Genomic DNA, 9,943 nt, shown 5'->3' with positions numbered 1-9,943 from the left:
TTATTTAAATAGATGCCTATATAATAGAATTGAACTATTTGGATTTTATTAGTTGTTCACGGCTCTAATTTTGTATATATATAATATAAAGATATATAAAAATATATATACACACATACATAGACACACACAAAGGCAATAGAATACTATGCATCCTTAATATAGAAGGAAATCCTGTCATTTGAGACAATATGAATGAAACTGGAGCATATTACATTATGTGAAAAAAGACAGGCACAGAAAGGCAAATACCACACGTTCTCACTCATACATGGACTCTGTTCAAAGTAGATCTCATAGAAACAGAGAGTAAAAAGGTAGTTACCAGAGCCTGACAGTGGTAAGGGGAGGAGAGGGAAAGAGAAGATGCTGATCCAAGGGTACCAAGTTTCAGTTAGACTGAAGGAAGAAGTTTTAGTGATCTATTGCACTCCATGTTCACCACTGTTAATAATACTGTATTGTATATTTCAAAATTGCTAAAATTTATTTTTAATATTTTCACCACAGAAAAAGATAAATTGGGGAGGTGAGATATATGTTCATTAGCTCGATTTATCTTTTAGTAATATATACATAGATCAAAACATCACACTATACTCAAAAATTTACATAATTATTGTTTGTTAGTTAAAATAAGTTTTAAAACCCCTGGGGAGTGAGTCTCTAATAAACTTCCCTGGCAGACAGCATTTCATACGTGTTGCCATCCACATCCTGTGTAATTACCGGGAAAGAATTTTTGGAAGCTTGTGCCTGATTTCCTGAGACTTTCACTCACCTTTTTCCTTTGCGGATTTTTCGTGATGTCCTTCTGCTATAGTAAATTAGAGGTGTGAGTACAACTGAAAAAAAAATTCTATTCTATTATATAGGCATCTATTTAAATAAATAAACAGGGCAGCTATAATATAAAATGAGATGCTCACTTTGGAAATATCATATATTATTAAAAGTTTCACTTTTATTGTAAGGTTTCTTTTTTAGACTTACTTTTACAAAAACAATTTTAGGTTAGGAGCAAAGTTGAGAGGAAGGTACAGGGATATCCCATAACTTCCTACCCTCATGCATGCATAGCCTCCCCCATTATCAGCATCACCACAGAGGTGGTACATTTGTTCTAACTGATGAACTTATATTGGCACATCATTATCATTGAAAAGACTACAGTTTAAATTGTGATTACTCTTGTTGTACATTTTCTGGGTTTGGGCAAATGTATAATGACATGTAGTTATCATATAGAATAGTTTCACTGCCTTTAAAGTCCTCTTTGCTCTACCTATTCATCTGTCTCTTCTAATCATTGGCAACCACTGATCTTTTTACTGTCTCCATAGTTTTGCCTTTTTCAGAATATAATGTAGTTTGAATCACACAGTATGCAGCCATTTCAGACAGGCTTCTTTCACTTAATAATATGCTTTTAAGATTTCTTCATGGTTTAAGAGCTTATTTCCTTTTAGTGTTAAATATTATTCCATTGTCTGGATGTATCTGTTTATCCATTTACATATTGAGGGTCATATTGGGGGCTTCAAAGTTCCTCAATTATGAATAAAACGGCTACAAATATCCATGTGCAGGTTTCTGTGTGGACATAAGTTTTAAACTCCTTTGGGAAAATACCAATGAGCATGATTGCTAGACCAGATGGTGACAGTATGTTTAGTTTTGTAAGAAATCATCAAACCATCTCCTAAAGTGTCTGTACTGCTTTGCATTCCTTCCAGCCATTAATAAGGATTTCTGCTGCTCCAAATTCTCACCAGCACTTGCCAGTGTTATGAATTTGGCCCATTTTAATAGGTTTGTAGTGGTATTTCATTGTTGTTTTAATTATCACTTACCTGATGGCATATAAATGATGTGGAGCACTTTTTCTCTCCCTATTTGCCATCTATATATCTTCTTTGGGTGATTTCTGTTAAGGTCTTTGGCTTATTTTTAGTTGATTGTTTTATTATTGTTACATTTTAAGAGTTTTTTGTATATTTTGGATAACCGTCCTTTATTAGGTATGTTTTCTGCATATGTTTTCTTTCAGTCTGTGGCTTGTCTTTTCACTCTCTTGACAGTATCTTTTGCAGAGTAGAAATATTTAATTTTAATGAGGGTCCACTTATCAATTACTTCATGGATTGTGCCTTTGGTGTCATAACTAAAAAGTCATCATCAAACTCAAGGTAATCTGTATTTTATTCTATGTTATCATCTAAGAGTTTGATAGTGTTGTGTTTTACATTTAGGTATGTTATCCATTTGCAGTTAATTTTTGTGAAAAGTGTAAGGTCTGTGTCTAGATTCCTTTTTTTGGCATGCAAACACCCAGTTGTTCCAGCACCATTTGGGAAAAACATGATCTTTGCTGTATTGTCTTGCCTTTGCTTCTTTGTCAAAGATCAGTGGACTATATTTATCTGGGTCTATTTCTGGGGTCTCTATCCAGATCCATTAATTAATTTTCTATTTGTTCACCAATACAATATTGTCTTGATTATTGTAGCTTTATAGTAAGTCTTAAAGTTGGGTAGTACTTGTCCTCCCACTTTGTCCTTCTTCAAAAAAGTCATCAATTCTGTGTCTTCTGCTTCTCCGTGTATGCTTTACAATCAGTTTTTCAGTACTTATATACTAATTTTCTGAGATTTTTATGGGGATTGCATTCAATTTATAGATTGAGAAGAACTGACAATATTGAGTCTTCCTATTCATTAACATGAAGTATATCTCTGTTTTGTTAGTTCTTCTTTGATTTATTTTATCAGAGTTTTGGAGGTTTCCTTGTATAGATTTTGTACATGTTTCATTAGATTTATATATAAGTATTTAATTTGAGGCAAAGTGTTAATATAAATGTATTATGTTTTTATTTCAAATTCCACTTGTTCATTGATGGAATATAGGAAAGTTGTTATCTCCTATTTATTAAACTTGCATCCTGCAAACTTGCTATAATTACATATTAGTCCAAGGAGTACTTTGTTGATTCTTTCCATTTTTCTGCACAGATGATCAAGTCATCTACAAATGAAAACAGTTTTATTTCTTTCTTACCAATATGTCTATCATTTATTTCCTTTTCTTATCTCACTGTAGTAGCTAGGACTTCCAATACAATGTTGAAAACCAGTGGTGAGAGGACATAATTGTTTTGTTTCTGATCTTAGTGGGAAAGTTTCTAATTTCTCAAATTAAGCATGATGTTAGCTTAGATTTCCTGTAGATGTTCTTTATCAAGTTGAGTAAGTTCACCTCTATTGCTAATTTACTGAGAGTTTGTACTATGAATGAGTGTTGGATTTTACCAAATTATTTTTCTGCATCTATTGTTGAGACCATGTGATTTTTCTTCTTAAGCCATTGATGTGATAAATGCCATTAGTTGATATCTGAATGATGAACCAGCTTGCATACTTCAAATAAATCCCATTTTATCATGGTGTATAATTCTTTTTATAAGTTGCTGAATTCAATTTTCTAATAGTGGGTTTTTGTACCTGTGTTCATGATCAATATTGGTCTATAGTTTTCCTTTCTCATAATATCTTTGTCTGATTTTGGTATTAGGGTGATTCTAGCTTCATAGAATGAGCTAGAAAGTATTTCCACTGCTTCCACCACAAATAAAGACATTGTAGAGAATTTGGTATAATTTCTTCCTTAAATTGTTTGGTAGAATTATCCAGTGAACTCGTTTGAGCCAGATGCATCCTGTTTTGGAATGTTATTAATTATTGGTTCAATTTATTTAATAGATATAGGCCTATTCTGATTGTCTATTTCTTCTTGTGTAAGCTTTATCAGATTGTGTCTTTCAAGGAATTTGTCCATTTCATCTTTTATCAAATTTGTGAGCATACAGTTGTTCATAGTATTCCTTCGTTATTTTTTCGAGGTCCATTAATGTCCACTTAATGTACTGATGTCTCCTTGTTCATTTCTGACATCAGTACTTTATGTTCTCTCTCTTGCTTTCTTAGTTAGCCTAGTTACAGGCCTGTCAATTTTATTAATCTTTGTGAAGAAGCAGCTTTTTGTTTCATTGTTTATTCTTATTAATTTCCTGTTTTAAATTTTATTGATTTCTGCTATTTCATTATTTATTTTATATTGCCAATTTTGGATGTAATTTGTTCTTTCTGTTCTAATTTGCTAAGGTGGAAACTTAGATGATTGATTGGGAATACAACAATCATCTTGACAAGGTTGTTTTTTTCTGTTAACACTCAAGTATTTCACTTCATTTTTTTTTTCTTGCTTATATGGCTTCTGAGGAAAAGTCAGATATAGCTGTGACATTTTGCTTCTCTATAAGTAATATGTGTTTTTCTCTGGCCTCTTTCAGGTTTTGTTATTTATGTTTGAATTTTTTACTTTGAAAATAATACACCTAAGTGTAGGGTTATTTCGACATTTATCTTGTGTTATGTTCCCTGAATTTCCTGAATCTTCAGTTTGGTGTTTGACATTAATTTGGAGGAATTCTCAGTCACCACTGTTTCAAATATTTATTCTGTTCATTTTTTTCTTTCTTTCCCTTCTGATATTCTCATTACATGTATGTTGCACCTTTTGTAGTTGTTTCACAGCCCTGGAATATTTTGTTCTTTTTTTCTTTCTTTGTTCTCTTTGCTTTTCAGTTTTGGGGGTTTCTATTGATATATGCTCAAGGTCATAAATTTTTTCCCTCAGCATGTCCAGTCTACCAAAAAGCCCATCAAAGGTATTCTTCATTTCTTTTACAGTGTTTTCATCCTTAGCATCTGTTGTTTCTTTCTTTGGATTTCTATCATTCTGTTTGAATTGCCCATCTTTTGTTGTATGTTGCCTACTTTAGACATCGGAGCCCTTAGCATATTAATCACAGTTGTTTTAAATTCCTTGTCTGATAATTCCAATATCCCTGCCATGTCTGGTTCTGGTGCTTGATCTGTCTCTTCAAAATGTGTGTGTGTGTGAGTGTGTGTGTGTGTGTGTGTGTGTATATATATATATATATAGAGAGAGAGAGAAAGCCTTTTAGTATGCTTGCACTTTTTTATTGATAGTCAGATAAGATGTACTGTATAAAAGGAACTTCAGTGAATAGGCCTTTAATAACGTGGTGGTAAGGTGTGGGGCTGGGAAGAATTCTACAGTCTTATGATATGTCTCTGTTTTTCAGTAAGTCTCTGCTTCTGGGCTGTGACTTTCACAAGTGCTTGTCCAATTTTTCTTCTTCTTTTTCTCTTATTCTGCATGCAAGGCTGAAGTAGGCTGGACTTGGGTATTTCCCTTTTCTCTAGTAAGTTATGCTCTGACATAACTCCAGCTGGTTTGGCTCTGGTTAACTGTACTAGTCAGAGTTCTCTAGAGGGACAGAACTAAGAGGATAGATGTATATATGAAGGAGAGTTTATTAAGGAGTATTGTCTTGCACAATCACAAGGTGAAGTCCCCAATTGGCCATCTGCAAGCTGAGGAGCAAGGAAGCCAGTATGAGTCTTAAAACCTCAAAAATAGGGAAGCTGACATTGCAGCCTTCAATCTGTGGCCAAAGGCTCGAGAGCACTGGCAAATCATTGGTATAGGTCCAAGAGTCCAAAATCTGTAGACCTTGTAGTCTGATGTTCCAAGGCAGGAAGTAGCTAGCACGGGAGAAAGATGAAGGTCAGAAGACTCAGCACGTTTACTCCTTCCAACTTCTTCTGCCTGCTTTATTCTAGCCATGCTGGCAGCTGATTATATGGTGCCCACCCAGATCGAGGGTGGGTCTGCCTCTCCCAGTCCACTGACTCAAATGTTAACCTCCTTCTGGCAACACCCTCAAAGACATACCCAGGAAGAATATTTTGCATCCTTCATTTCAATCATGTTGACAATATTAACATCACAAGTCCACTCCTTGTCAACTTGAACCCATACACATCTCCAGAAATCATATATAATCTTCAAATAAAGACAATAGTGAGGTCATAATTATGCCTAACATATTATGGCTATCCTTCATACAACCAGAAACACACTAATCCTTAACCTAAATGCTATTACATAAAGTTAACAAACACTTAAATGCTGATATGAAGTCAGTAAACATTATGCCACGATAAAGAAAAAAATGAAAATGAAGCTATTTTCTTACTACGGGTGTATACATGCACTAACAAGTTCTTAACAAAATAAAGAGGAAATACTCATCACAATTACAGTCCTTGTTGCTGCAACTGGTCATGTAGTTATAGCTGGTATTGATGACTACCTTCTTCTACTATTAATTCTGTATTCCCTTTGCATTTAGCAAGCACTTCAGTGGGTCATGGATTTTTTACCTGGTGGGGTGAACCAAAACTTCATTCCTGAAAAGTCTGGGCCTGGATTGGGTTGTTGTAGTTTCTCATTGACCTTAATCACAGTGCATGGTAATACTAAGAGATGTCCTAAAGAATCTCCTGTATTTCACACATTCTTCCTTACTTCCATTGTGAGTAGTAGACTGATTTCATCTTGCTTGTTCAGATCAATCACTACAGCCAATGCTATACCTCCCTTCTTAGCCTGTTGACTTAGAGGTAGGAGGAGCCCGAAGTGGCCAGGTGGCAATCTTAATTTCCAGTTTAATGGAATTGTTATTGTGTCTCCTGGTGGCAGCATTCCTCCCACTTAAACTAAGACCTCTTGGCCAGCAGAACATAATGTCTTGGGAACAGGAAGCAAAATTTTGCTAGTGGGTCCCTAGGGGTGATGGTGAGTGGTGCCATTTCCACTTCTACCCCTTGATTCCTGGAACCATGAATCCTGGGTTTAGGAGAAACAGTACCATATATTGGCACAATTCAGGGTATACACAGCCTTCTAGAGTACTTATTTCTCAAGTTAAGAAGGCAAAACTTGTTACGAACAGAGTGCCCCAGTATATTTTAAAATGGTTCATTTTCCTTTTCTCCTGCTGGAAGCATGAGGGGATTTTTCTGGTTTTACTGTGAGAACACTGTGGAGCTCCTGAAGGTAAAACTCACAAAAGCATGGTGGAACCCTGGAGATCTTAATTCTTAGATTTGTCCACACCTGGACTCCAGCAATTCTCAATTACATTTCAGGTTCTCCTACTCCAACACACGTTCCTGTGGAGGTTTCTACTCTAGCATGTTGTAATTATTTTTCTCTACCTGTCTATCTCTTCAATTTTGGTTACAGTAGTTTGCCTTGTGATCTCACTTCCCTTATGAATCTCAGAAGAGTTGCTAACTTTTTATTGTGTTTAGCCTTTTTCCTGTGATTAAGACAAGAGCAACATCTGAGGTCCTTACATGTGGAACCTGACCAACTGACTTTTAATATGGATTAAAATTTTTATATTTCTGACTAGTTCCTTTTTTCTAAGATTTTTAATAAAACATAAGTAAATGACTTTTCTACATCTTCATCCTCATCAACTATAACAAAAACACATGCCTTAAAAGATTCAGGAAAATAAGCATTTTATACACTTTCCATATTCTTATACAGAAAACAAATTTCAGGCACTTTAAGCTACCCTTATAGGTTGAACCCATCTTCAATAACCTTATTTTGTAAACTGCATATTGAATGTTTTATACTTTAAAGTCACAATATTTTAAACTTTTTTATTTAGTCAGTTTGTAACCTGCTCAACATATATTTGTGAAATGCCTACTAAGAAAATAGGCTCTGTGTTAGACTGAGAATAGAGGAAGATAAAAGGTGTTTTGTTATTATAAACACTATAGTATTTTATAGCAGACAGGTGTGGAGAAATATAATTATACCATAGTAAACTTGTTATATTTGTATAAGTTGCAAAGGTCTTAAGCCTCCATCTCTCCATTTCAATTGAATATATGAACAGAATTCAGATGAGAAAGATTTATGGTAGTCCAGTATGGACTTTAGCTAATCTTTAGATATTATAATATCTAATTAATGATTATGCAACTTTTACTATAAAAAGTAGAAATGGAGGGGTATCAGCTGATGTGTTTACAAAATTTCTTTCTTTTCTTTCTACTTTTTACTAAAGTAGTCATTATAGCAAAAGATGAAACTTTATTGTAACTAATAGAAGAAAATTATTTCATTTCTGTTATTCATATGACACATTTTATATTTGCAGCAAAATAAACGTAATATATGCTAGAGTGCAAAGTTCTGCAACGAAATTGAAGGTGGAGAGGAGAAAGCAAAGGCGATCTCTACCAGGAAGAGAGACAGAAAAATATTAGCACCTGCCAGAGCAGAAACGCCCTTAGGAAAAATGTGGCAACTGAAATAAATTGTAAACTAACCATAGCATAGGGATTAATAGGGCCCTTGGAATTAAATTTCTACCCAATTTACTTTGTCTAATGCTGTCTTTATAGTAAATTTTAAGACTCAGACCTCAAATAAATAATATAAAATTTTTAAGCAAGGTATTTTGCAAGAATTGGCTGATTTTGTTTTTATGCCCCATAATATGTCTCTACTATAAAATTTTAAGTAATACACTCCTACTCATCTATATTCTTATTCTATTATTATCTTCTCACCAACATCGTTATTAAATTTCATTCCTTTCCCCCTTCAAAGACAACTTGCTCTTTTACTCTTTTATTATTTTTCTTTTTTCTTTTTTTTTTTTTTTGAGACGGAGTCTCACTCTGTTGCCAGGCGGAAGTACAGTAGCATGTTCTGGGCTCACTGCAACCTCAGCCTCCCTGGTTCAAGTGATTCTCTTGCCTCAGCCTACCGAGTTGCTGGGACTACAGGAGCACACCACCACACCCAGCTAATTTTTGTGTTTTTAGTAGAGACAGGGTTTCACCATGTTGGCCAGGATGGTCTTGGTCTCTTGACCTCATGATCCGCCCACATTGGCCTCCCAAAGTGCTGATGAGTGGTGACAGAGTGCTGGCAGCCCTCGCAGCCCTTGCTCGCTCTCAGAGCCTCCTTGGCCTCGGTGCCCACTCTGGCCACACTTGAGGAGCTCTTCAGCCCACCACTGCACTGTGGGAGCCCCTCTCTGGGCTGGCCCAGGCTGGAGCCAGCTCCCTCAGCTTGGGGGGAGGTGTGGAGGGAGAGGCGTGGGCAGGAACAGGGCCTGCACATGGCACTTGCAGTCCAGTGCAAGTTCCAGGTGGGCGTGGGCTTGGTGGGCCCCGCACTCGGAGTGGCCAGCCAGCACCGCCGACCCCAGGCAGTGAGGGGCTTAGCATCCTGGCCAGCAGCTGCAGAGGGTGCACTGGGTCCCCCAGCAGTGCTGGCCTGCCAGTGCTGTGCTTGAATTCTTGCCAGCCTCAGCTGCCTCCCTGCAGGGCAGGGCTCGTGACCTGCAGCCTGCCATGCCCCAGCTTTCCCCCTCGTGCTGTGGGCTCCTGCATGGCCAGAGCCTCCCTGATGTGCACCGCCCCCTGCTCCACGGTGCCTGGTCCCATCCACCGCCCAAGGGCTGAGGAGTGTGGGCACATGATGTGGGACTGGCAGACAGCTCCACCTGTGGCCCCAGTGCAGGATCCACTAGGTGAAGCCAGCTGGGCTCCTGAGTCTAGTGGGGACTTGGAGAATCTTCATGTCTAGCTAAAGGATTGTAGATACACCAATCAGCACTCTGTGTCTAGCTCAAGGTTTGTAAATGCACCAATCAGCACCCTGTGTCTAGCTCAAGGTTTGTAAATGCACCAATCAGTGCTCTGTGTCTAGTTAATCTAGTGGAGACTTGCAGAACTTTTGTGTCTAGCTCAGGGATTGTAAATGCACCAATCAGCACCCTGTCAAAATGGACCAATCAGCTCTCTGTAAAACAGACCAATCAGTTCTCTGTAAAATGGACCAATCAGCAGGATGTGGGTAGGGCCAGATAAGGGAATAAAAGCAGGCTGCCTGAGCCGCAGTGGCAACCCACTGGGGTCGCCTTCCACACTGTGGAAGCTTTGTTCTTTCACTCTTTGCAATAAATCTCGCT

This window comes from Symphalangus syndactylus, chromosome 7 (genome assembly GCF_028878055.3).
Source record: "Symphalangus syndactylus isolate Jambi chromosome 7, NHGRI_mSymSyn1-v2.1_pri, whole genome shotgun sequence".
Lineage (NCBI taxonomy): Eukaryota > Metazoa > Chordata > Mammalia > Primates > Hylobatidae > Symphalangus > Symphalangus syndactylus.
Note: the sequence above shows the minus strand (reverse complement) of the source record.